We start from the raw sequence: 22,783 nt of genomic DNA on the forward strand, positions 1-22,783 counted from the left end.
GTTCTTGTGTGTCATGGGAAAAAAGGGTTATTGTGGATCCTTGAAAGGTTATTAGCCCAGTGCGGTACGATCTGAATCGGCTTGAGGTCCGTAGATGGATCTAAGTGTGAATGTGGGCTCTATATCAGGCCGGATGTGTTAATTTCAGCATAGCGTCTTTTTCGGAGGGGTCTTCGGGCCTTGGATGTTATTTCTGTCGTCAGTTATTTCATGTAATACTCTATTGTGCCATGTGGGTTGTGAAACAGTTTGAATATGCGCACTCGTATTGAGATCCCGTAGTTTGTGGTATTATGTGAGCAGGATGGCCCTCGTGATGCAGATCATATATCGCACCTTAGTTGTGCTTGAGTTTTATAGCATATGACGCTACCCGTCTCCCCAGGATTTGTATTATGCACTTGGCATGCTTATGGTTGGTATTCGGGCATTTTGTGAGTATAAGCGTTACGGCTCGATGTGTGTTTTCTTTAGATTATTATGTTATTTGGATCGGGTGTCACGCCTCCACGGGTATCATGTGTGGATCGGGTTGCACGCCGCAATGGTGTGATGTTGAGTACAGTCCCCTATGTCTATTTTTGTGTGTTTTGTTTTCCATTTTCGGAGGAAGGTTCGTAACAACTTTTCAGTTGTTTAATTAGTTACGTGGGTTGAGTAGTTCTTTCCTGAGTTCGTTTTCCTTACATATCACATTCAAGTTTGTAGCTTGTTAGCACATTGTGGCATCATATTAGGCTTTTTCCGTGTCTGAGGTGGCTTATTGCCTGGGCAGCTTGTACTGGGGTGAGACGAGATTATTGGACTGGGATCAATACGATCAGATTTTATATAAAACATATTAGAGAGTAAATATTGTTATTCAGTCCATAATGAGGTAATGGTTCTTGTCGGGAGGAGAGACTCCATAAATTGTAACTCAGCAGGTGGCTATGATTTCTACACATCCTTTCTGTTGTGGCAGTATTACGAGAGCTGAAACGGGACTTATATGCTTCGTGAGGTGCGTGTGGGCATCAAATTCGTGGGATTTCGACCATCGTTATCAGAGGATGTTATTATGGCCATGTGAGTTACACGGTGTATGGTATGAATTCAGTAAAGGTATGCAATCATGTATTGGTGCATCGTGTAGTGATGGATACGATGGTCGTATGTTGGAAACAGACCTGGTAGAGGATTTCAGATGTTGGAATTTGGATCCAAGGCTTATTTGACTAGATAAAAGGGAGGATTTTCGGATTTGCTCGAGCCAGTGTGCTTAACTAAGTTGTGGTAGCACGGGTAGGTGCACGAGGTGTTAAGCAGTGATTTCAGACAACTCTAGAGCAGTTCTTAGCACGTTCGAGGACAAACGTATGTTTAAGTGGGAGAGAATGTAACGAGCAGACTAGTCGTTTTGAGCTCTAGCGCGTCGTTCAGCGGTTTGAGGCCATGAGCATCTTCACTTCAGGTATTATGACTTGTACGCGTGGTCGGGATTGAATTTCGGGAAGTTCAGAGTCGGTTTGGAAAGAAAATTCTCATTTCGAAAGCTTTAAGTTGGAAGAATTGACTAAGATTGGATTTTAGAGTAAACTGCCTCGGAATCGAGATTTGAAGGTTCTAGCAGGTTCGTAAGATGATTTTGGACTTGGGCGTATGTTCGGATCGGGTTTTGGATGCCCCGGGAGCATTTCGGCACCTATTGTGGAAGTTAGCATTTTGGAGGAATTCCATAAATTTGGGTTGAAGTGCATTTCAATGTTATCGATATCCGTTTGGAATTCCGAGTCTGAGAATAACTCCGTATGGTGATTCGGGTATTGGGAGCGTGTCCGAAAGTGGATTTGGAGATCCGTAGGTCATCTTGGAGTCGTTTGGCAAAAGTTAGGAAATCGAAGGTTTTTGAGAAGTTTGACCGGAAGTGGACTTTTTGATGTCGGGGTCGGATTCCAATTCCGGAAGTTGGAGTGGGTCCGTAATGTCAAATGTGACTTGTGTGCAAAATTTGAGGTCAATCAGACGTGATTTGATAGGTTTCGACAACGAATGTAGAAGTTTGAAATTCTAAAGTTCATTAAGCTTGGAATGGTATGTGGTTCATGAATTCGACGTTGTTTGATGTGATTTCAAGGCTCGACTAAGTTCGTAATGTGTTTTGGGACGCGTTGGTATAATTGGTTGAGGTCCCGAGAGCCTCGGGTGGATTCCGGATGGTCAATGGATCGAGTTTGGACTTGGAAGAAAAGATGAGGCAGTTGATATCTTGTGTGATCGCACCTGCGCAAAAGGGCCACAGGTGCGAGGCCGCAGGTGCGAGCCATATGGGCGAAGCTGAGCAGTGATCGCAGGTGCGAAGGGTTGTCCGCACCTGCGAAGGCACAGATGCGGAAAAAAAGGCGCAGGTGCGGAGTCGAGCTAGGCAGAGGGAATGCGCAGGAGCGAGGTTATTGGCCGTACATGCGAGACCGTAGATGCGACGAAGAGGCCGCAGGTGCGGAAGTTGGGGCTGGGTAGTGTCTCCTTTAAAGCGAGGGTCTGGATCTATCAAATTTCATTTTCGCCCATGGGAGCCGATTTTGGAGCACATTGTAGTGCCATCTTCATCAATCATAATGGGGTAAGTGCTTTCTTCACAATTTTGATTTAAATACATGAGTCTATATGGATTTGAACATGGAAATTAGTATAAATTGTGTGGTTTTTGGTAAAAAACCTAGAATTTAGTATTTTGGATTTTGATCACGAATTTGGGCATGGAATTGGGAATAAATCATATATTTGAGTTCATAAAGTTATGGGTAATGTTTATCTTCGAACATTTTCGGAATCCGGGCACGTAGGCCCAAGGGGGGTTTTATCGATTTTTCGAGCGGAGTTGGAAATTGTTGTAAATTGATTACTTCTGAGTATTAGAGCATATTTTGATTGGGTTGCATCTTATTTGACTAGTTGTGGAGTGTTGGGCATCGATTTGAGTTGATTGAATGGCTTGGGAGCCGGTTATGGAACTTTGGAGCGAGGTAAGTCTCCTTTCTAACCTTGTAAGGGGGAATTAACCCCATAAGTGAACTAAATTATTGTGTGCTTCTATTTGTGGGGGTTACGTACGCACGAGATGACAAGAGTCCGTACGTAGCTACTAGCTATGCCTACGTCCGGGTAGTTTTAGGCTCACATCATGCCTTGTTAATATTGTTATTGATTTATGTTTATTGTTTGCCCTGAGAGGGAGCGAGATTGAGTTTGCTTATTAAATGTTTTGAAAGGAGTTAAAATTGAAGAATTTAAGATTTTAAAGGTTTCATTTGAACTTCGTAATTTCGAAAAGAATTGAGGAATATTATAATAGCTTAAGAAATCTATGTGTAACCGCATCGCATGTATGATTCGCGAGCGGGGTAATTTTCTTAAAAAGCTTCAAGTTGAATTTCCCTTATTTTGAAAAGAATCAAGAAAGAAATATGATTTAAATGTTAAATGTATGTTTGACTGCGTCGCAAGTATGATTCGCGAGCGGGGTAATTCCTTAAGTTTACATTTGACTGCGTCGGAGGTATGATTCGCGAGCGGGGTTATAGATGCATCTATAGTTCACGTCGTTCGACCCTCGGCAGTGCACAGTTTATTTTTATTATTGGATCGGGCCGTACGACCTCGGCATGACTTGCGCATGATTGTATTAATTGCTTCGAAAATTATAATAATTGATATTGCCTCATTGGCCTGAGATATAAACAGTTAAAATGATGAAAATGAATTTGGGAAAATTTCTTGTTAACAAAAGAATTGTTTACTTATTTCATGGTATCGGGCTTACAGACGTTTTACGTGATCCATGCTTAATCATATCATTAGTGTATTAATTATAGCCCATAGTATGTATCCGAGTCGACCCTGCATCACTACTTCTTCGAGGTAAGGCGGGATACTTACTGGGTACGTATTGATTTACGTACTCATGCTACACTTACTGCACATTTTTGTGCAGGTACACCTATGTTTAGCGGCCTTGTGGCGAAGAGGCATGATTATGGCGGGGACTTAGGTGAGCTGCATCTTATGTACGACCCGCAGCCAGCAGAGTCTCCTTCAGAGTGTTGTATTTTTTTTTCTGTCCAAATTTGTATTCCGGACGGTTATTGTATTTTATCTTACATTCCTAGTTAATGCTCATGCACTTGTGATACCGGGTTTTGGGATGATTATGGGTTGCACTGTATTGGAATTTTGTTTTTAAAGATATTATTATGTATTTTGTAAACTCCATCTTCTACTATTTAATTGAGGGAAAAAACTATAATTTCAAAAATATTAAAAGGAGACAAGAATTAAGTATTTAGTATTGACTTGCCTGACAGCGGTGTCCGGCGCCATCATGACCTTTAATGAATTTTGGGTCGTCACAAGAGAAGACCAAGAGAAGGGACCACGTCCTCCGTGTCAAACAGCAAATCCCGGTCCAAGGGGATCGCAATAGTCCGCGTGGTCCCCTCCAATCTCACCTAAAATCGGGTAAGTCCTTCCCCCATCATCCTCACTTCCTCGACATCCATATTGAAGCCCGTCTCGTAACCTTCTTCGGCTACACTTTTTCCTTTTGTGTCAACCCTGGAAGAAGGATCCTCGGCTGGTAGTGAGGCCGATAGCTCATCCCGTCGTAAGTCGTCAGGGACTCTCGCCGACGGCCCTTCAAAATTCATCATGGTCTCAGGGAGAGACATACCCTCCTCGGCTCCCGACGACGGCGGAATCGTGGGCGGTAATTTGGCATCATCTTTGATTTCTATGGTCTCCGTTTCTCGGATGATGAAATCCCCGATCGCCGAACTTGCCTCCCGGGCAGCTCCTTCGCCGACATCCACAGATCTCCTCTTGTGGGGAAGCAAGTTATCACCATTTGGCGATGATTCCTCCTCATCGTCCTCGTATACTAGATGATGCAAAGGGGAAGTCGAGAGTCCTGTTGTAGGTGTAGTCGACGACCGAGCAGACCTCACCGCAGCAAAAGGAATAAAAATAGCCTTCCTCTTACGAAATGCCAGAGCAGGAGCCCTCGGCCTTCTCGAAGATCCTCGGGCTGAAAAAGAAAAACTTAGAAGACTGTCACTTCCTGTACAAAATCAGAATGAGAAGGCGACCATGAGGTCAAAACGGTATAGACAAAAGATAATAACTATATATATAGAAATAAATACATTTAGACGAACTCACAGGTCACGAAAGACGCAGGCCCGAATTTTTTGATAAAGGCCGGTCATTCACGAATCCCCACAGTGTGAGGCAAGACTTGGCTGACCTAGTCGTGAATATCCCCGACCAAGGGAGGGGGCGAAGTCTCGGTTGCACAAAGAAGGGACGGAATGTCAGATTACGACTAAAACAGGAAAAACAAATATTTGGCAAAAAGATACTTACGGGAGTAATTCCAAGCCTCAGGGAACCCGCTCACGTTGACCACCATGTCATCGGTCTTGACGAAGAAGTAGTTGAGCCAGAACTGGCAATTCGCCTTATTGTCCATCTTCACCACCAGACTATTACTTCCTTGGTGGCGGAGGTGCAGCATAGTCTCCCTATAGAAACTAGGGTCAAAGAGATACATCAGGTGGCGAAGTGAGACTCCACAGCCAGCTAACTCCGCATATGTCGTCAACAAACGGATAAGCTTGTAGATGTAAGGGGAGAGTTAGGCCGGGCAAATGCCGTAGTAAGGGAAATATTCCTCCGCTAATGGGAGAAGAGGAAAGGAATAGCGACATAGAACGAATACGCATAGAACATGCAATATCTGGGACGGTGTATCTGTACCACATCGTGCCCCGCTGGAATCAGATCGATATGAGCAGGAATTTTGAACCTTGCCCTAAGCTTAGCGAGATCGACCTCGTTCATCACTGACTCCGAGGCCTCAGGATCGTCTTCAGACAACTTCGAACAGTCGGATCTAGCCTTTTCATTGCGAGGGATTATTTCCTCCACCGTAGGTAATTTCTCGTCTTCAAGAGCAACAGAAACACTGTCGCCGTGAGGAGGCATGCGCACTGCCAAAGGGGTAGGGTTAATCGCCATGCCGAAACTAGAGGGTGTGTTAGCCATATTCTTGTGAGAAGATGTTTTAAGCACAGAAGGGTTGGAAGCAATTGAAATCATTGGAATCAGGGGAGTGGATATGCAATGACAAAGTAAAAAGGAAACAAGGATTCAATATGGAGAATGAAGAAGGAGACACAGGGATTTGATATCAAGAGAATGCAAAACAAACACAAATGGCCTCAGGTCCTTATTTATAAGAATTCAAGCATCAGGATCGAGAAATCATGCCATCATTACCCAGTGCAGGTATCGAAATAGCAGAGGCGCGGGAAACGACGCAAGGCATCGGAAAACCGTGTTACAGTGACGCATGATGTCATGACGTTATCCTGAAACAATGCGGCCCCAAAGGTTGCGGCTCACGAAAGGTCATGTCGCCACTATCTGACTTGCTCGCCCAATTTTGTCAACTACGATAAACAGTGTATGCTCATTAAGGTCGTCTGGGCTCGGCCTCAATAAGCGGAGGGACTAACTGTATGGGCCAAAATCTGCCCCAAGAGTATTTGGTCTAATATGACATTAAGGAAAGAGTCGGTCAAGGTCGACCAGAAGGCAGCAAAATTCGTGGCCAAAGTGTCGACCATGGTCAAGGTCAAGCACTGCGTAAAGGACAATAACGGCTAGTTCTTAGAATAAGATATTAGAGAAAATATTCTAATATTCAATACATTTGTACTATTAGGGTTTACTAGGGATATGTGTTGAATATATAAGGGAAAAGAAAAAGGAAGAAAGGCGTGTAATATTCATTGGATAAGAACGAACACTTTTGAGAATAAGATTTTCTCTCTCTTACAAAAATACAAAGATTACCTTTTGATAAAGATTTTTATTCATATTATTCCCCATCTTTCCACCAGATCCGAGGATTGTTCATACAATGGGCCTTTCTGTCACTCATCATTGTCCGGAGAAATTTTCGTCCAATCCATCCATTATTGGGTGAATCATTCTCCTTATTTACTTAAATTACTGCCATTTATTGTTAGTTATATCTCCATTAATGTTCATGCTTTAAGAGTATTTTGTATTTATTGACATCAATCATTTACGGGATCTATCCCCATCTCCTGCACGTTTTCGAGATAGCATCTAGGGCTGTTATCCTTAACTAGATTTAACCCATTATTACATAAATTTAATAGTTTAATCGGAATTCATATTTTTTGGTCAAACAAAGTAGAATTGCTATAATTGTTTAAACGACATAATGTAGGTCTCAATCTAAAAAAAATCCACTAAGAAAATATAGGCTAATTGCATTTACTAAAACAGTGGTCAAATTAGTCTGTCATTACTTACTGGGCTAACTTAGGTGCATCAAACCTCTTATGATAATCTTGATTTAAAAAGAAAAGGATCTTTTTAAATGGTAGTGATATATTGATCAAGGATATAATTATTTTTTCCACTACCTCTCGATGAAGAATTTACTTATAATCTCAAATTAAATATTTCATTTCCTCTCTTTTCTCGCTTGTACCGTAGGAATAACTAGTTAAGTCCATTAATCAATTAGATCTACCTCCCTAAAACAGAGTTTATACACGACAGGAAAAATAATTGTAAGTAGTCGTCCATAAAAAATGCTATTAATAACCCAAAAAATAAGGTACGTAGATTATTCTGCTACAACAAAAACCAATAATAGTGAAAACAATTATTGTAAATTCAAAAAACATTATATGTACATACTTCTGCCCTTCCCTCCCCACCTTTGAAGGGGAGCCTTGAAGCAACGGTAAAATTATTTTTATGTTACGTATAGGTCACGAATTTGACTTGTGAAAATAGTTATTAGTGTATGTATTGAACGCGAGATATTTTGTGCACCGTACTGACCTGCTACCCCAAACCCCAAAAAATAAAAAAAAGGAAGGTGGAGAAAGAGAGAGAAAACTGATATAAAAATTAAAACTTGTGTTAGACTAGAAAGGCAAATGCAAGATGACAACAATTGGTGAAGTATTCCTTGGAGTAGGGAAGGATGTCTAGCTAGCTTCGTGGATGTTGGATAGTTCGTGTACGCAATTGTCTGTATTTATTTTATCCATTTGTGCGTACCACTTTGCCTACTCAATCAAAATTATATTATATTCTTTTTCATAACGTTAGCGCGCACATCAACTATTTTATACCTCTTGTTTGTTGATACATGCACAAATATTTTAAATATAATAAACTAATTATAGTTCAAAAATAAAGCTTTTATTTATTTGCAAGGCATCTGACTTAAGTAAAGTCGATAGTTACCATATCACGGTTTAGTTGCTTATATATGAGTTGTACTTATGTAATTTTCAGTCTTTAACTAGACTTTCTACTTTTAAGATCGGGTGCCCAACTAATATTTTTGTTTCTAATTACTAGTTTCCGAGATAGAAATTATAATGTTTTGACTAAAAAATAATGAATGTTTAAGTACCCATAAGGTTCATTGTATATCCGCCATTGGTAGTTTCTCTCGTCTCAATGTAGGATGCCGTGAGCTATATTAGTTTAAGCAATAACGGGATTGAAATATTTAAAGTTTAACTTATTGTATTTAATTTTCATTGAGATTAATTATACTTTGATTTATATTCCTGGCAGAGGTTATAACTTTATAGGTTGATATTTGATTAAATTAAAAATTATATTATGTTTTCTAGTAAGGTGTTATTTAATTTTATACACTTCATATCTATCTTGGCATGTACGATATCTCCGCATCAAATAAACTGACAGATTAATTTTCGGAGTGAGATCGTGAAAATCGTTACTTTATTTTTCTTTAAAAAGGGGCAAAAAGTTAGAAATAATATTAAAAGGTGCAAAATACAATTTTGTATCAAAATGATCGTGAAAATATTAAAAAGCTGATCAAATAATATAGCAAAGTTTAACTCTCAAAAACAAAATAAACAACGAACTGGATATACGCGTTCATCGTGATGAAATGCAATGATGTTTGTAAGGTAATTATAGATAAATTACTAATTAAATATTACTACTAACTTGATTAAAATAGTACTACTATTTATATATTATTACAAATTAAGTTATAGTAACAATGTAAAAACTTTATACTATGAATATATATAACTCAGAGTTTTTTATATAAAAAGTAATAATAGGTCAGTGGATTGAGAAGTGCGAGGTCTCAGGATAAAAAATAAAGGCAAAAACACTAGATGATTTCTTCTCATCTATCCAAACTTTGGTCGATAGAGTTATCAGATACCCGTGCTGATAGGAGGTAGCAAGTAACTCTAAACTTAGTCGAGGTAAAAGTAAGTTAATCCGGACACAATGGTTATTAAAATAAAGGAGGTTGTGAATATTTTTATTTTTGATTCGGTGTTCGTATTCGCATTGAAACCCGATTAAATTCAAATTTACAACGAAAAGTCTCACATTAAGAGAGTAAAAACGTAAAGTACTCTCTAACAAAGGAACTTCGTACCCAAAACTTGAACTCAAAACTTTTAATTAAGTATGAACAAGTATCACTCCAACACAAGGCTAGTTGATAGGTTGTAATAGTTTATAAGGCGGCCCTTTGTTTCACTTTCACTTTCATAATATTAAGTGGTGGGGTTTGGTTATGTCCGCAAAAGCAAAAGCTCGAGTAGGTGGCTCCTCTTATTTGGAGTTCTTATACGTACTTATCTGCTTATTTTGTTCGGAGTATTATTATTTTCAGCTCCTGTCAGAAATTATTTATATTTTATAGTCAAAAAAGTGTATAAAATTTGTATAATTTTTATATATAACATACATAATGTGTGTGTATATATATATATATATATATATATATATATATATATATATATATATTTGGCTATTATTTTTACAGCGGCTATACAGTGTCATTTTTCACAATTTTGTCCATCTATTTATATTTGACAGTAACGTAAATATTTGTACTAATATGTATTTAAAGAAAACGACATTTCAGAAACCTGTTTTCCCTTTTGTTCCATTTAGATGTGAGCTTTCGAAATATTTAATTTCTATTTAATTTGTTTGTGTTACTACGAAGAAGACATATATGAAAGATGACACATGTTTTAACTATTAGTAATGTTCTTGTTGTTTTAAATTTTAACCAAAGGTTTGGAGTTGAAGCTTGAGAACGAAGCGCTTTTCCTTTAGTGAGTCATACACAGTATGAATCCGAATTTATCCGACTCTAATACAAGTAATGAATACCGCATGAAAAAATAAAAAAACAAAAAAAAACGTTCTCGTGGTTTTTATTCACTTCAAAGAGGTTTTTTATGATAAAATTTTAATGTATATTGTGTTTGTTGTTGTTATCGCTTTTTCTATTATTTTTTTTCATAGCTGAGGGTCTATAAAAAATAATCTCTCTATCTCCCGAAAGTAGAGGTAAAGTCTGCATACAAACTAGCCTCCCTGAATCCTACTCATGCGACTCCATTAGGTTGTTGTTATTGTTGTTGTATTTGTTATTTATCTTCACCATATTAATTTAAGATACTCCCTCCGTTCGCTTTTACTAGTCCGATATTCTAAAAATAGATTTTTATTTTTACTTGTCGCTTTTACCATATCAAGAGAAGACAATTTTTTTTCCTGTTATACCCACATTATTATTTACTCATTTCAAATCATTATCTCAAATCCAGTAAAAATATGCATCAATTAATATGGTTATCATGGTAAATTATACACTTCATTTATTATTTCTTAAGGGGTATGCAAAGTCTCTAGACAAGTAAAAGTTGAAGGAGGGAGTATATTATTTGATGTCCGGATGATCAGTTTTTATTTGAATTTGCTTGTCATCTTTATTTGAATAGAAAATTGGTAAAGACTTGAATGGATATTTATCTTCCCATACGTCTTGCAATTATGGTGATTTTACTTCCCAACACTAATAATATCAGTTGACCAAATGGCCATCTTTAATTCTAGCATGATTTTTTACTGACTTTATCCTTTTCTTTTTTCTTTATTTATGTTTTCAGTGCAACTAGATCCCATTTGTGTTTTAATTTTAATTAAACTCCGCGAATTCTTTTTTACTATTTTTGTTCATTCATATTTATAAATAATGATTACATCCCAATCTTAATTAGTTGAGTTTTCCATTCGTGTATATAGCAATAAATAAATAGTTTGAAAGAATTTCAGAATTTACTATACCAATTAATTTGGATTCGCATCATCAAAGATAAAAATATGTCTATGTTAAGAATAAATTGGTTTATAGAATAGCTTTATTCATTGGATTGGCTCTTTTTTAAGTATTACATTTAGACCTGTTTATTTTTTTATTTTTTTTGGTTAAACAGTCAATTTTCATTTAATCCAAGTATATTATTTACAACCCGCTAGCTCAATTGGACTCTTAAGCTAGACCAATTACAGAATTAACAACCACTTTCTATCTACTACATATCTTTTACTTACTATCTCTACACATAACTATACACTTCTAAGTAGGGTAGTTGCTCAATCTTTCTAACTCATGCCATTTGGATTCATTTTGCCCTCGTATGTGTAGCTCTAGTATAATAATCTTCATCCTCTGAAGGCTTGATATCTTCGTTTGTTCCTCTCTACCCAGACATGGTAAATCACAGCTGCAAACAGGAATCCTAGCATGTGAGCTCGAACTCTACATGAACTTCTCTTCGTTAACCATTCAATCTCAGCATTTCAGCTACCAATTTGATGTCTTTCACCCAGCCATTTTAACAATGCTTCCCAAATATTCCTGAAATAATCACATTCAAAAAAGAGGTGCTCCATTCTCTCTTCAGTGTCATTCCCACAGAGCACACAATCACTTGCTATTGATAGTCCCCATTTCCTTAGGCGATCCATTGTAGCTAGCTTTCTATGCATGTCCAACCACAGAATGAATTGATGCCTTAGTAATGCTTTTTAATCAATTGCAATCATTTTTCGATGACACTTAGGGTGCTGGGGCATTGTTGCAACATACATCTTTTTAATGTTGAACTTCCTATTTATACAGTATTTATTCAGATCAGCAGAGGAATCCTTTTGTATTAGCCATTCCCTAGTGTCAAAGATCTTTCTAACTAGCCAGCAGGCCTCCTTAGGAGTGTGCATAGTCATTATGTCCTTCCCTTTGATATAGAAACTATGTATCCATTGGATCCACATGGTATCCTTTTTTGCATTGATTTCCCATAGAAGCTTACATAAAGCAACTTTATTTTTAGACACATCAAGGACATTCAAACCTCCAGCTGAGAGTGACATACAGATTTTGTCCCAAGCAATAAGTGCTCTCGTCAAAGGTTCATTACTCCCAGCCCAAAGGAAAGTTCTACAAGCAGTCATAATTAGCTTAGTTATCTTTTTTGGCAATAAGAATACATGCGCCCAGTAGGTCTGCATTTCAAATATCACACTCTTGATCAATTATAACCGACCACAATAAGATAGAAATTTAGTAGTCCAACAATTGAGTCGTGCAATGATCCTTTCAATCAATGGCATGCACTGTTGGATAGATAGCTTCTTAAAGGACAAAGGAACTCCAATGTACTTGAATGACAACTCTCGTGCTGTGAAATGCATTTCTGTAAGGATCAATTCTTTGAACTCCCTTGACACCCCTGCAATATACAATGCACTTTTTTCATATTTTCTTTAAGCCCTGACACCTCTAAAAAATGTTGAAACCTGCTCATAAGTAAGCTTATGGATAACTTATTTGCTCTTCAACACTTGATCAGGTCATCAACAAAACATATATGGGCTAGATTCTTTCTGGAACACCTCAGATGGTAATTGAAGTCTGGAATGCACTCTAGTATCTTCAGTGATCGATTCAGGCATTCCATCACCAATACAAATAGGTAGGGAGATATTGGATCTCCCTGCCTAAGCCCCTTCTTTGCTTAAAATTTGGTAGCCAATCCTCCATTTATCAGCAGAGAATAACTGATAGTTGTCACATACTCCATCACAATCTGTACAAACTTCACAGGCATACCAAATTCTATAGTATCATTTTTATGAACGGCCACTCGACTGAGTCATATGCTTTTCGTATGTCAACTTTGATCAAACACATTGGGGAGACCCCTTTCTGAGTGTAGCCTTTAACCAACTTATGTGCAATAATAATATTGTCCAATATGTTCCTCCCTTCTATAAATGTTGATTGAGAAGGCCCAACAATGTAGTCAACCACAATCTTTAATTTTCTCGTTATGATCGTTGCAATGAGTTTGTAAATTGTAGAGAAGCATGCTATGTGTCTAAACTCCTTAACAGATGTAAGACTGTTAACTTTGGGAACCAGTGTTGTCACGACCCAAAATTCATTATAGGTCGTGATGGCGCCTAACACCGCTGTCAGGCAAACCAATAATAATTAATTAATTTAATTACTCATTTTAGTATTTGAAATCACGATTTCCTTCAATTTAATAATAAAAGATGGACTTTATAGAGTAAATAAAAATATTTTCACAATTTCAATAACAAACAACCCATAATCACCCCAAAATCCGGTATCACAAGTGCATGAGCATCAACTAGGAAGTAAAATAAAATACAGTATCTGTCCGGAATACAAATTGGATAGAAAAAATATAAATACTCTAAAGGAGACTCTGGTGGCTGCGGATTGTAGAATAGAATGCAGCTTATCTAAGTCCTCGCAATAACCGCGCCTCTGCACCCACAAGGCCACTAGATATATATGTACCTGCACAAAAATGTGCAGCAAGTGTAATATGAGTACGTAAATCAACGCGTACCCAGTAAGTATCCTGTCTAACCTCGAAGAAGTAGTGACGAGGGGTCGACTCCGACACTTATTACGGGCTAACAATAAATACCGATATTATACTTAAGCATGAATTGTATGAAATAGTTGTAAACTCAATAACAAGAAGTGAGTAGACAATTCTTTTATTAATAGAAAAGTTTTTCAAACTTATTCTCGTCATTTAACAATTTATATCTCAAGCAAAAGAAGCAATATCAATTAAAATTGGCTTTAAAGATTTATCATGCGTAAATTATATCGAGGTCGTACGGCCCGATCCAATATAATATTTAAACTGTGCATTGCCGAGGGTCGAATGGCACGAACCATAGATGAATTTATTTGCTACCGAGGCGTTCGACCCGCTCCACAAAAGAGAAAACACATTAAACAACCAATTCAAGATTTATTAAGGGAAAAATATTCCAAGAATTACAAATTCTCATTTAACAGTCAAGTAAATGAAGTTTAACCCTTTTACAATTCATTTATCGAGTTTCTAAATATTTTAAACAATTAAATTAATAAGTAGGGCGCAAACATCGTAAGTACAACAAGATATGGGTTCTAGACTACCCAGATATAAGTATAATAGTAGCTATGCACGTACTCTCATTACCCCGTGCGTATGTTTCCCCCACAAATAGAAGCACATAATAATTTGATTTACCTATGGGGTTAATTCCCTCTTACAAGGTTAAAAATGAGACTTACCTCGCTCCAAAATTCCATAACCGGCTCCAAAGTCTTTCCAATAACTCAAACCAATGTCCATCGCTCCAAAACTAGTCAATAAAGGTGCAAATCCATAAATATATACTCTAATACTCATTATAATTCAATTTACAAAAATTTTCAACTCCGCTCGAAAAGTCGATAAAAATCACTCTCGGGCCCACGTGCCCGGATTTCAAAATTTTTCAAAGATAAACATTACCCATAACCCCACAAACTCAAATATATAATTCATTCTAAATTCCATGTCCAATTTCGTGGTTAAAATCCAAAAATACCAATTTTTAGTTTTTCTTCAAAATTCCAAATTTTCATGTTTGAATCCATATAAAAATCATGTATTTAATTCACAGTGTAAAGAAATCACTTATCCCATAATAGCTGATAAAGATGGCACTCCAAAATTATTCCAAAATCAGCTCCTATGGACGAAATGAAGTGAAATTGATCCAATCCCTTTGTTTAAAAAGAATACTGCCCAGCCCGACTACTGCACTTGCGGGCGCTTCACCGCATCTACGGTCTCGTAGGTGAGGCCAAAACCTCGCCCTGCGCATACCCCCTGCCCAGCACAGCTCCGCACCTGCGATGCCAAATGCGCCTTTGCGGTCTCGCATATGCGGAGACCTTCTGCTTCTACGACTCCAGCTGCCAGCTCGTATTCCGCTTCTGCGGAGCTTTTCTCGCATCTGCGGACTAGCAAATGTGGAAAAATCCTCGCATCTGCAGCCATCCCAGCTCCGTCCAAATGTCTCTTCTGCGACCATATCGCCGCACATGCACGCTCACACCTGCGGCCATTTTCACGCAAGTGCGATTGCACCAGATATCAGTTGCCTCAGAGTGTCTTCCAAGTCCAAACTCGATTTGTTAACCATCCGAAATCCACCCGAGGCCCTCGGGACCTCAACCAAATATACCAACACATCCCAAAATACATTAAGAACTTAGTCGAGGACTCAAATCATGCCAAATAACATCGAAACTACGAATCACCCTCCAATTCAAACCTAATAAACTTTGAAGCTTCAAACTCTTACAATTGATGCCGAAACTTATCAAATCACGTCTGATTGACCTCAAATTTTACACATAAGTCACATTTGACATTACAGACCTACTCCAACTTTCAGAATCAGAATCCGATCCCGATATCAAAAAGTTCACTCCCGATCAAACTTCTCTAAAAAAACTTTCAAATCCCGATTCTGAGGCCTTCTACACAAAATCAGCCCTTAGTCAATTCTTCCAACTTAAAGCTTATGAAATGAGAGTTTTCTTTTCAAATCAACTCCGAACGTCCCAAAATTCAATTCCAACCACACGCGCAAGTCATAATACCTGAAGTGAAACTACTCAAGACCTCAAACCGTCGAACGACGCACTAAAGCTCAAAATGACCGGTCGGGTCGTTACAAGTGTAATTGTGGTACAGTTAATACTTCTAAACATTTTCCCATTTTCAAAGAATTCATGTATAGCTTGTTTGACTTATCCTCCAATAAGACCCCAGTGCGTTTTAAAGAATTCAGCAGGGAATCCATCTATACCTGGTTCTTTTTTATTACACAATTCTTTGAGGGCCTGATCTATGTCCTTTTCTGTTATTGGGCTATTAAGTTCTCTTTGTTGTTATTTGGTAAGACAAGGTCCATTTCTGGCTGTATCGATATCAATACATGGCAATTCAACATCACAAGTTCCCAATAAAGATTGGAAGAATCCTGTGAATTCTTGCTCTATCAGTTTTGGCTCAGTGATTTTGGATCCTTGATCATTATAGATGGAACTAATTCTGTTCTTAGCCTACCTAGCCTTTAGATGCACATGAAAGATTAGTATTTTGGTCTCCAGCTTTTATCCACATTGCTCTAGATCTCTGTCGCATCCTCATTAATTCCCTCCCATTTTTCTATCTGCAGCAACAACTCTTTTTCTTCTGAGATCAACTGACTATTAAATGGATCCACATCAAGTTTTCCTTGAGTAATCTACAATTGTACTCTCAAATTGTCAAGTTTTCTCTCTAATGAAGATACCTCTTTGTTCAGCTATCATGCCTTGTCTTTTAGTCTCTGTAACTTTACCCATATAGAGTATATAGTATGCCCATGTATTTGTTGACACCACACATCGTGCATATCTTTCTCAAATTTCTTATTATTAGTAGCACATTTTAGAGTCTAAATGGTTTTGGCAGATATGATTTGACTACTTTTGTGTTAACGATAATAGGAGAATGGTTTAATACTCCAGGATTTTCAAATATAACTTCAAGGCTGCTATATCATGTAAGCCAAGAGGTATTACCAAAAGCCCAGTCGATTTTGCTATAAATTATGTGCTCTGCCTCCCTCTTATTACATCAGGACCATTGGCAACCCATCTTGTTAAGTTGTCCCAAACCAGTATCAGCTATACATCTTTGAAAATCCATCAATTCAGCTTGCTGCACAGGTTTCTCATTGATTCGATCATCAGCAGATAATACATTATTGAAATCACCTATAACCAACCATGACTCTTACATATTATTGTGTATTTTTCTTATTTGTTCCCATAGGATCCTTCTTTCAGCTATAGTATTCTTTCCATACACAAATGTTATGTCGCATGTAAATTGTGAACTCTTGTCTTTCACCTTGCAATGTACCAGTTGATCGCTAGCCATCACTATATGAACCTGAACCATTTGCTCTTTCCACAATAGCCAGATCATTCCCCTCTCATTTATAACATCATCGAAATACACCTTCCAATCTTTGCTAAATTTAGCTCAAACTTTTGTAACCCTCCTAGGCTTTATCTTTGTCTCAAGGCATCCCAGTAGAGTGATATTATTTTTTAGCAGAAATACCTTGAGTTCTTTCTGCTTGAAGGGCTTCTTCATCCCTCTTATGTTCCATGAGCTTATGATCATGGGGGATTTTCCTCATTGAGGCCAACCCATTCAGTCACCTTGTTAGTGCTGCTATCATCTTGAATTCTCAAAGGGCTGTATCTATTCCTTCTCAGCAGATTTTCTAAGTTTGCATTTGATAAGGCTCCCTTCTGTTGTACATGTCCTTGAGGCATCATCATCTGCTTCCCTCTATCCCTTTGTTGTAGAGGTACTGCTGATATTGTTTCCTCCTGATTCTAAGAGGATTGTTCAGGTATAACCTCATGTTGTATCTGTGATTGCTCAGACACAGACTTCACTCTCCACTGGGATGTTGGTTATTTCCTTTTCTGTTGTCTCGTTGCTTTCACTTGCTGTTGTTGGGTGGCATATGGTTTTCTTGAGTAACAGATTTGGGCTGCCTCTGGGCTACTTGTAACTTTGTGCACTCCTCTGTATGTTTCCCTATCTATAGGCATTCCTCACAATATGTTGGTTTCGTTCATATTCCAGAGTTTGTTCCTTGCATTTTCCACGTGCCTCTTCAATCAGTATCTTATCAGGCAATTCCTGCGAGATGTCCATTTCTACAAGCATCCGTGCATAGGTTTAATTTTGTTTTACTAATTTTGATTTTCAAGGTTACTGTTACCATAAAAAATCTAAAGAGAATATTTAAGTAAAATTTAATGCTTAGCAGACGTTCAAACAAGCCTTAATTCTTGGTAACTTTTTAATCACATTATTGCTTATCAATCTGTCAACTATGTGTCAGAGTCAAAAAAATTCAAAACCAGCCAAAGATAAAAAAAACTATTAGTACCCAAATGAGAAAAAATAAATATATAGAATTTTTAATAAACTAATTTTTTAGGCTTCATAAAAGCATTAAAGTAAATTTGGTAATAAACTGCATTGATATATAATTTTTTGAATGCACTATGGTATAGTGTAACAAATTTTATCTAATATTGCTAGTGAGGCGCTGGTAAATTTTTTATATTACAGATAAACATTTATAGTAAAAATTATATTGAGATGACATGTTTATAAAACAAAAATAAACATATTTTTGTGTAATTAATTGTCAAAAATAAAAAGAGAGTCTATTATTCAAATTTCAAGGGGAGGTAGACCTTTTGTATTCTACATATTGAAATTGGAAATTGTAAGGGTTTTATTTTATTTTTTATAACATAGGCAGCCAATTTTAAGCGCACCTCATAATCATTTCACTAATACCAAATTGTAAGATCCATTTTCATTAAATCCTAGAGATGCAGTAAGGTTTTTCACCACACAAATTATATTGTTCTTCTTCAATCCAACTTTTCCACCACTAAAAGAATAAAAAATAAAAAAAATAAGGAAAGTGATTCATTATACTTTGGTAAAATTAATTTTTGTTATAAATATATTATATTATGGATGTTCAATTAGAATTCCGTTGTAAATAAGCTTCTCGAAGAAGCTTATCCATATGGGACTCCACTGTAAATATATTTATCTATTTAGTACTCTATTGGAAATAAGCCTCCTGAAGAATTTTATCCTTTCGGTACTCCATTATGGATAAATATTACCCCCGGTAGAAGATTATCTATATCTGCTACAATGAGTTTATCCCTTCGGTACTCCGTTATGGATAAATATTACCTCCGATAGAAGATTATTTATATAAGGTACAATAGCAGCTTACACAACAACTTGCAATAGCAGCGTGCAGTAGCAGCTTACACAGCAGCGTGCAGTAGCAGCTTACACATCAGCTTCCTTTCATCTATAAATAGAGGAGATTTCAGTTCATTATGTACATGAGTTTGAAGTTGAATAATATATCAATCTCTCTCTATACTTGTCTTCGATTTATTTACTTCACAATATTTATTTTATAACACGTTATCAGCACGAGACTCTGCCATTTTGAGCACTTACTTCGAATTTAATTTCTATTTCAGTATTCATCTCCGATGTAAGGCGACAGTATTACGTCCGTGATTAGATCTTATTCATTCCGAGCATCATAAGGCAGATTATATCCTTGAGGTGGTGAGTTTTTCTTCTTGGCAGTTATAATGTGGATATTACTTACGCTTGGAGTGGCCAAATTTATGTAAAGTAATTTGAGCCTTTTACTTATATTTGGTTTAATATCTTTATCATCGCTTGCTTAGTTATATGCTACGTATACAATACCTATTTTGGTATTTGTTTTCATCCTTACTATCTTAATAAAAGATTATAAAGTGGATAATATTGTTAGATCCACTTAAACTCTAGCAGAGTTTGCAAGAAATATACAACCACCAGAAGTGGTTATGTATCTTATATCTTATTGTAACTAAATTTTATTAACCACCAGAAGTGGTATATGCCTATGACCACCAGAAGTGATAATTTAGGCTTTCTATGGTTACAATTGAAGATAAGCTAGAGAAATATTCTCTATATTACATGCATGTATCGATTTGCTCCTGAAGTAGCATTATATTAAAAGAGCTTCTAAGTCATCGCACAATTTGGTGTGATTAATGCACATTCAAATAATTATGTTCCGTTCCCTGAAGAATGAGAACTTTTGATAAGTATTAATCCATTCCCTAAAGTGAATGTGACAATAATAATAAAGCTTGTAAATATGAACGCACTCTTGATGTAAATATATAACAATTCACCTCCAGAAGAGGTAATATGATTGAGAGAATATATACTCAACATTTTATATTTTAAATTTGCTCCTGAAGTAGTAAAACAATTGAAATTTTCTCATGAAGTAAGAAAATATTTTGAAGCAGTGTCTTTATGTGGCTCCTGAAGTAGTAAAACAATTGAAATTTTCTCTTGAAGTAAGAAAATATTTTGAAGCGGTATCTTTATGTGACTAAACAAAATAATGAGCTATTCAAAGTTATTTTTGAAACATATTTTTATTCCCTTGAGTGAATGAAGAAATATCGCAACTCACCTCTTGAAGAGGTGGAATAATAAAGGATATAAATATTATTTTTGTGGCATAAAGATCTTAGCCGCATGTACCTGTTGTACGTCAAACATCTTTGAAAATTTTTTATTCTAAGGCAAAAAGATTCTTGTAGAATACTTTCTATTATAACCACATTGATATGTTATGGTTAGTTATTATTAACTATCTCGAAGAAAATAACAACTCGTGTATCTTTCCCTGAAGAATGTAATGATTATGTGGTTGCCGCTTTGATATAAAATATTCAGATGTTAATAGCGTTTCTCCCTGAAGGAGACACTAGTCACAAAGTTGGTAAAAATACTGAAATTCTTAATTTATGATATTTATAAATTTAGAATTGTTTTTATATTGTTCATTTGATTATGATTTTCTCTCATGATACCAGAAGTGTCTGAGCAATATTTGATAGTACAAAATGTATCAAAAACTCTTGAAGAGCTAACTGCTTGTCTAGAAGACACATGACACAAGTAGTGTCCGAATAATATTAGATTGTGGATAATAAATGAAGGCTCTCGAAGAGCTTATATACAAATATGTCATTCATATTATATGATTATGGTCAAAACATATGTTATGATAAACCTGAAGTTTACTAATACAAATGACAATCATACTGAGACTACAAATGATTGAAATATTGAAAATCTTCATGTTTCCACAATCATAAGGGGTAAATATATATGTGAGAAATTACCCCCCTTATTATTTAATTTGTACTACATCACGTAGCAGTCACAGTAAACCATAAATTTTAACTGAGGCAAAAGTAACTATAGTAAATCAGAAATTTACTGATACAAAAGTAGCCACAGTAAATCAGAAGTTTACTGATATAAAAGTTTGCGCCATAGTAAACTAGAAGTTTACTTAAAGATAGCATATGCCATAATAAATTGAAAGTTTTTATTTGCCATCTGGTTTAAATATGATGAGCTAATTGAGAATTCTGATAAGCATATATTGAAGAACTAGAAAATTCTTTAAGAATTCTATTGTGTTGTTTGTTCTCATAATAATATGATTATACTAGCCAAAGTTGGGACTATAACCTCTAATTCTGAAATATATAAAAGGTGAATATGGGTCCATTCACCTATCATGTGAACCACTTATAGATGCATATATGAAATGGTTACATGTGCGATCATTGTCAACCTGCAGTTTGGTATTTGAATTGCTTTTCTCAATTAAGAGCATAATTTTCAGATTATAAAATCAAGACAGTTCATCTTGATAACGCTGGTTTATATCCAAGATGGTTTTGCATTAAATACTTCCTATTAATGGCTAAACTATTGCTTATGAGAACAAAGCTTCATGTGTTGGTCTAAAATTTTCTAAATTGCATACAACAACACTTGTATGCATCAGACCAATAAAATATGATAAGTCTTCCCCTCAGAATTGGTTTAGGATCAGAAACCAAATATTTTTATTATTTAATAACTTTTGATGTGTTGTATATGATTAATTTCTCTACCATAATGCACAAAGATAGGTTTCCCAAAGAAGATTGGGGATATATGTTAGTTTTTCTAATATTTGGGGGATGAAATAAACAGCTGAAAAATATGCTATATGAGTTGAATTACCATTAATATGATCCTCACTTAGAAGATAATTCAAGTCAAATACCAGAAGTATTTGTTGATCCAAAATTATATATCATATTTCAGCTACAAATACTCCTATTAAAATTAAAGTGCCTGAAGGATAAAGTTTACTGCACGCATAAAGCGTAGTAAACCGATCGGTTCCAAAGGTAACAATCCTTGACAAATGATAGGAGCAAATGATCAAAATGATTATAATGAGGAGGAAATAAGATCTAGAAGAGCTCACGTTATAACATTTCATGAAACTCCAGAAGAAGTTCAGGTACCTGAAAATAAAGAAAGTGATGAGATCTCAACAAGTTATGTCGCTTAGGAACCGATACAAAATGATCGTCGATGATATATTTGATACAATATAATTCACAATATTGTAAAAAATTATGAGGATCGGACATATAGTCCAGACACCTGAAGATGTCATGATATCTAAATGCTAGTCATAACCTATATAACTCATTTGATTAAGTCTATATGAAGATCCCTGAAGGATTTAAAATGCTTGAAGCATATAGTTCAAAGTATCATAAAATGTACTCAATAATATTACAAAGATCTTTATACGGTTTAAATCAATCTTGGCGCATGTGATATAATCGCCTCAGTGCATATTTGCTGAAAGAAGGTTACATAAATGATGTTATTTGTCCATGTATTTTTATAAAGAAAATGGCATCAGAATTTATTATACTTGCTGTTTATATTGAATGACATAAATC

Source organism: Nicotiana tabacum, chromosome 15 (genome assembly GCF_000715075.1).
Source record: "Nicotiana tabacum cultivar K326 chromosome 15, ASM71507v2, whole genome shotgun sequence".
NCBI lineage: Eukaryota > Viridiplantae > Streptophyta > Magnoliopsida > Solanales > Solanaceae > Nicotiana > Nicotiana tabacum.